The following is a 7,666-nucleotide window of genomic DNA, read 5'->3' on the forward strand; positions in this document are numbered from 1 at the left end:
TGTGCCATGGGAATCGTGAAACAGGGGTGCCATTTTATCATTGCAAAATTAACATAATCCTTGGGTCCTTTTTAAGTTCTTTTTTCTATTCCTTTTAATTAATTGATTTTCGAAAACATAGATAATTTTATTTCTGCATCAGAAATTTTATAATTCTATAATTACTCTTCTTTTTTAATATATAATGTTTTCCAAATTACAATCATAAAGTCAGAAGATATGAATCCCAGTAGTATATATGCTAAACTAAAAAAAGAGTGTTTGTTAGTTACATCACATTTTTTAGTAAGTTAAAATAAAGATGATTAATGAGAACGTTAAAAAAAAAGAATTTTTAAAAGAGAAAGAACAAAGGGAAATTATTTCAAATAGTAAAATGGTTGAAAATATTAATAAAATATAATAAAATTTTAGAACTATCAATGATAGATACTGATAGACACTAATAGAAGAGCATCTATCATTAGTTTTAAAATTTTACTATATTTTATAAATATTTAGATTTATTTTTCTATATTTAAAAATAACCCACGAAAGAATGGAGATAAAAATCAAAATTTCAAAAGTTAAAAATAAAATAAAAGATAAAGGTCATAAAACCAGAATGATATTTTGAAAAGAAAAAAAACTGAAAAATCAAGAAAAGAATATGGTTAAAATCTTAAATATAAAGCAACCAAATCATTTGGTAAGTACTCTAGATATCAAGCAAAACCCAAAAAGAGTTATTAAAAAAAAAAAAAAAAAAAAGTTGTTGTTGGTGATGTTCTTGGAGTTGAAATATGGAAGTATAGTTTTTGTAGCATTAATTAGGTACCCTTTTTGTTAACTTTCCTTAGAAGACTTGTTTGGCTTACAAATTAAAAAACTCTAGTTACTATAGTTAAACCAAAATTTAATTAAATTTCTTTGATTATGATCATTTTGTTAGTTGTTCTAACTTCTAACTAAAAGACTCAACTTTTTTCAACAGCCTTCTTCCCACCAACGGCTATCACTTGTTTGTTTGTGTTTGATTTTTGAAGGCCATAAGAGGGAAAAAAAAATACTAATAATAAACCAAACAAACACACCTTAATCTTCTTCCTCAAGCTACTTCCTTCATGCTCTTGCTTTTGCTTTTATTAATTCTTTTGCTTTTGATTTATTGATTCTTCATTCCATTGAATCACCAAATTTGAATTCATATCATTTGAATCAACTTAAACCTAACAAATCTTAAAATTTAAAGTAGGTATTCGTAAACTATACTTTTTGTGAGTTGATCCAATTGAGAAAGATGAGTTGGTGTAAAGAATCCATCAAACTTGTTGCTTCTACCTAGTTTTATTTTGTATGTTATGAGTTCATTGTAATTAATGGTTATATTTTGTAATAGCAATTTGAAGGGGCAAAATGTTCTTTTAATATTTTAATTATGATTATTATATTCTGTTCAATGGCATGCTTTGAATAATTATTGAAAAATATATCATTAAGCAAATGATCAACTTATTTAATCATTAACATACTCTCATCCATTTGATTATAATATATATATTTTAAATAAAATATGTATTACTTTAGTTAACAATATAAAAACTCTAGTTTAGATACCTTTTTAGCTCAAAGAAAAGATACCTTTGAATTTTTTATGCTATTTTATTTTTTATAAATTAATATTTATTGTAAAGTGTTATATGATTATATCTACCTATTGCGTCGACATATGTAGGTATTACCAATGCAAATGGAACACGTCAGAAGAAACTTAGGGATCGTTTGATAACATTTTTATTTCATGTTTCCTATTTATATTTTTCATTTTTCTAATTGACTTGTTTGATAATTGTTTTCGTTTCTTGTTTCTAACTCTAAAGAGACTAATCTAAAAAATGGTCCAATTTTAAGAAAATACAACTTTGATCCGTTTCTATTTGTATATCACAATTTATTCTAAAGATCAATAATAGCCTTTGGTATGCTATTATTTATGCTCCTATTTCTAGCTCCTAAAAGATAAGAAACATGAAACATGAACGTTATCGAATGGACCCGTGTATAAGTTATGCAACGATTTATGTGTGCTTCTCCCAACTGTTTAGAAACAACACAACAAATGATCTCCCTTCACGTCCTACACACCGGAAAAGGAAACTACTACTAGTGGGGACCTTTGTTGACGGCCTGACACAAGCTTCCTCGGCGTCAGAAAAACCCAAAATTTTGTAATGTTAATTGTAATTGACTTCAATAATTTTAATCACAACATTTTGATAAACTTGAAGGCATAATTGCAATTTTAAGAATTGAATTCCTCAAAGCATGAGAGCGCTTGTGCTTTCGAAATTTATTTTGAAATTCGAGAAAAAGCAGAAAAAATATACACAATAGTACAAGATGAACATATATTTATATATCAACATGCTTTTACAAAGAAGAAGGCATTAAAAGAACTAACCCTTGAAGACTATCTTCAAGTAGTTCTTCTCTGCAACTCATGAACAACCACGAACTCCTCTACACCGACTTCCCCCTCGAACTCAATGTATAAGAACACTACTACTAGGCCTTCCTTACTATTCTCCAGAATAAGAATCAAGGATCTATTGCTCCTTGATTTCGGTAAATGAAAGAGTAATTGAGAGAGGGATTAGATGAAAGAATTTTGCAGAGGGAGTTTTCATTCAAGGACAACACTTGTTTTTCTTTTTCTCACACTATTCTGCAGAAAACTTTCATCAACCTTCAAAACGTGAGAGAGGGATGGAGGGGGAGTTACAACTCCCCTTCACATATTAACAAAAAAAATATAATTAATTTAATAATATTAATGAATCAATAATTAAATATCACGTATTTAATTTCATTTGAATCATATTCAAACCATATCTTCTCACATAACCTAATTTTAATATGAATTTTATTCATATTCATATTATTATATATTTGTATCTTATTCAAAACATTATTCTCTCCTATAACTTATAGAATTAATATGAATCTCATCTATATTAATTTAACCTATAGTTTTATATGAATCTCATTCATATAAATAATATTTGAATCTTATTCAAATTTTTATTTCTCTCATATAATGAAGTATACTTTTGAATCTCATTCAAAATTAACTTTATATTATAATATATCTATGTACATTATATTAATTGTATCTTATATATTTAATTCCCTTATTAATTTGAACAATTAAAATTAATCCAAAATTAATTTATTCTTATTTTTACCCTTAGTAAGCTAGGAAGGGGACCTAATTGACCTACAGATTAGAAGCTCTAATGATACGAGATTAATTAATTAAACTTATTAATTAAATTAATCAACACATTCATTAACTGCAAACTACTCCACTAAAGACTCACAATTGTACTCTTTGTACTATAGATATATTTATGTGTCCATGGATATAACCAATCAACAGTAAGTTAAATCTTCACGAATAGTTTGTAACTATAGTTGGGTCAAATTATCATTTTACCCTTGTAGTTATATCTAACTTCTTAAGTACCACTGATCCCTTTGATGAACAAACAGTCAAACTATAAACTTGTTGGGGTTGATGCCCTAAATCTCGTAGAGTTCTATAGTTTGTAAACATTGTATGAACAGACTCTTTACATGTTTAATAAAATATATGATTCACTTTATCTACAAAATATATGATATTTTAGTTGCATTAACCACCACAAACCAATAAACTAACATCCAAGGTTATCAATGTGACTTAAACATGTATGTAGAGACATACAGGTGGATCATGTTTAAGTGATAACCTAAATGGTCTGTAGTAGATGGATAAGGCTGGATATCTTATCCTAGTGACACTGCGAGTATGACTCACTTTGTAGGTATCAAAATTATTGTAAAGTACTACAAATAATCTGATCCTGATCATTCATGTATTAGACATGCGAACGGAGATATTCTATACAAATGAGTTTGTATAAGACTAAATCACGAAATGTTTAGTCTCACTATATAACACTGTTCATAATAAATACTTTCATTTCACCAGGATGACCATAGGCAACATGACCTAAATCTTGAGTCAGTTGTGAACTCTTGCCTATGAGGGCCTTTGATTTGTATGGGTGAGAGTGACCAGATTGTCGACTCAATAAGCCTACCATTTTGGGGATTCGTCTGATTGGGGAATTGGGAACACAACTACACAAGATGTAATTCACTCCTTCCCCAAAGCAGGGGAAAGTAGATAAATTCACTCCTTCTCTGGGTCTTGAACAATGTGGCACCACACCCTCTCCTGACCCGACAAGGGTTTAGTCATAGTAGGACTATGATCTATTGTTCATTAGAGAAGTCAGTGACACTTAAAGAGTTAGATGTAACTACAGGGGCAAAATGATAATTTGGCCTAGCTGTACTTACGAGCAATTTGTGAAGGGTCATCGTACTGTTGATTGGTTATATCTAATGGACACATAAATATATTTGTAATGCGAAGAGTGCAGTTGTTAGTCTTTAGTGGAGTGCCCGACAATTAACGGATGGTAAATCATGTAATTAAAGAGTTTAATTAATTATTCATGTACCATTGGAGCTTCAAGCTACAGGTCCATAAGGTCTCTTTGGTAGCTCAAAAGGATTTAGTTGAGAATCAACTTTTGGGTTAATTTGAATTGTTCAAATTAATAGAGGGATTTAATTATATATGATAGAATTAAATTATGTCAATTATATATGATATAATTGTCATAATATATTTGATACATTATAGTTTAATGGGAGGAAATAAATATTTGAATGAGATTCAAATATATTTTCTATGAATGTGATTCATAGTTATTAAATTTAATATAAATATGATTTATATTAAATGCCATAAAATAGAGAAAAGAAACTATAATTTATATTGTATGTGATACAATATTAAAGACGGGAAGAAGTAAATTCCATCTTGTGTAGCTATGTTCCCATTTCCCTACTTGGACAAATCCTCAAAATGGTAGGCTTGTTAAATCGACGAATCTGGCCATTCTCACCCATACAGATCAAAGAATTGCTCTCATAGACAAGAGTTCATAACTCACTCAAGATTAAGGTCGAGTCACCTATGGTCTGAAGGGAACGGTGAAATTCGATGTGAAAGTGGGGATCGTGTCCCAATTTCAAATCTCACAAAGAATTAAAATTACAAAGACCTAGTTTATGCATTCTAAAGAAAAAACAAATAATTAGAACAAAGAAGGAAGAATAGGTTTTGGAATGTTACTTACTCTTGAAGTACAAAATAATCTTCACGAAATCCTTCTTCAACTGGTCACGAACAAATCATATGAAACTCGATCTCCAAAAATGCAACAACCCAATTTGGCCACCACAACAAGTGAATCTTGTGTATTCTTCTTAAGGTTTGAGAATAATAGAGAGAGTTGTGGGCTTCTCTAATTTTTGGAAGAGGGAAAAGATTTTTCCGAGAGGAGTTTTTCTGAGAGAGAGATTCTATGAGTCTTTTTAGATTGAACAGACTAGACTCACTTTGTGTAAAAGGCAAAAGGAAGATGAAGATCCTTCAACCTTCTACCACCACACGTCTGATTAAAGAGAAAAAAAAAGGGAAAGAAGTTATTTAATAAATCCCTCCCTTAAATTTAAATTAAAAACCAAAATTTAATTTAAATAAAAATATAATAACTAAATTATTATATAACCATATGTTATATCAAAATATAACACATGATCTATAATTTATATTATATCAAGTACAATATAACCTATAGTTTGTATTTCTCTCAATAATGTATGGTATTTTATATAAATCATATTTATACTAAATTTAATTATATGAATATAATTCATACAATTAATATTTGAATCATATCCAAATATTTAATTCGTCTAAAAATGAACTTTTATACTATAATGTATCAATTACATTATATTAACTATATCATATATAATTAATTTAAATTAATTATATCATATATAGTTAATTCCTCAAATAATTTGAACAATTCAAATTAATCCAAAATTAATTCTCAATAATCCCTGTTGAGCTATAGAGGGGACCTTATGAACCTGTAGATTGAAGCTCTAATGGTACTTGGATAATTAATTAAACTCCTTTAATTAAATTATCCAATATTCATTTCTACCGGTTACTCCACTAAAGACCGACAAGTGCACTCTTTGTACTACAGATATATTTTTGTATTCATTGGATATAACCAGTCAACAATGTGATGACCTTTCACAAATTGCTCGTAAGTACATCTGAGCCAAAATTACCATTTTGTCCTTGTAGTTATATCTAACTCCTTAGGTACCATTAATCCCCCTAATGAACAATAAGTTATAGTCCAACTATGACCAAACCCCTCTCAATCCTTTAGAGAGCAATTTATCAACTTACTCCGCGTCTGGGAAGGAGTGAATTTCATCTTGTGTAGCTATGTTCCCAGCTCCCTAATTAGACGAATCCCCAAAATGGTAGACATAATGAGTTGGGATCTAACCACTCTCACCCATACAAATCAAAGGACCGCTTTCATAGGCAGAAGTTCACAACTCACTCAGGTTCAAGTCATGTCATGTATAGTTATCTTGGTGAAATGTAAGTCACTATTATTAATGACTTATATAATGAAACTATTCATTTTGTGGTTCGGTCTTATACAAACCCTTTTATATAGAACATTCCCGCTCAGATGTCTCTACATGAGTGATCAGGATCAGATCATTTGTAGCATTACAATAATTGTAACATTTACAAAGCATGTTAATCTCGTAGTGTCACGAGGATAAGGTACCCAACCTCATCCATCTACTACAAACCATTTAGTTTATCACTTAAACATGATCCACTTGTATGTCTCTACATACATGTTTAAGCTACAAAAGATAACTTTGGATGTTAATTTATTGGTTTAGTGGGTAAATGCTATTAAATGTCGAATAAAATGCCTCATATTTTATTAAATAAATAAACCGTTTGTACATTACAATTAAAAACTATAGAACACACAAAATTTAGAACATCAACCCCAACAATCTCCCACTTGTCCTAAAGCTAGTGGGGTGTACATCATAAAAGTTATACTAATATAAAAGTACAAAAAACAAGAAACTAGGGCATAATACGTGACCAATACAAAATCTCTAATTTGCCCTAGACTAGATGTGACATGTCTTGTAGACCCATACTCTGCAGGTGACCCTCAAACCTCTTAGCATGAGGGCCTTTGTAAATAGATCAACAACGTTGTACGCGAAAAGATATCTACGTGATGATCACATCTCTTTGATGCACAATCTCTCAAATGAGATGATACTTCCGCTCTATTTGCTTATCGCGTTTGTAAATCCTGAGCTCTTGAGAATTAGCCACAACACCACTATTATCACAATAAAAGGTGATGGGCTTAGACATGTCTGAAACCACTTTCAGATTAGTCAGAAACTTCCTGAGCCACACAGCTTCCTTAGCAGCTTCACAAGTTGCTATATACTCAGCCTCCATAGTGGAGTTAGCAATGCACTCTTGCTTGGTGTTCCTCTAGCTTATTGCCCTTCTTTTAAGATTGAACACTGATCCTGATATGGATTTCTTAAAATTCTTATTAGTCTGGAAGTAAGAGTTTGTGTATCCTGTAAGAATCAAATCTTTAGAATCGTACATGAGCATGTAGTTCCTTGTTCTCTGAAGATA

This window comes from Benincasa hispida, chromosome 3 (genome assembly GCF_027475165.1).
Source record: "Benincasa hispida cultivar pf3 chromosome 3, pf3_genome.v1.1, whole genome shotgun sequence".
NCBI classification, from domain to species: domain Eukaryota; kingdom Viridiplantae; phylum Streptophyta; class Magnoliopsida; order Cucurbitales; family Cucurbitaceae; genus Benincasa; species Benincasa hispida.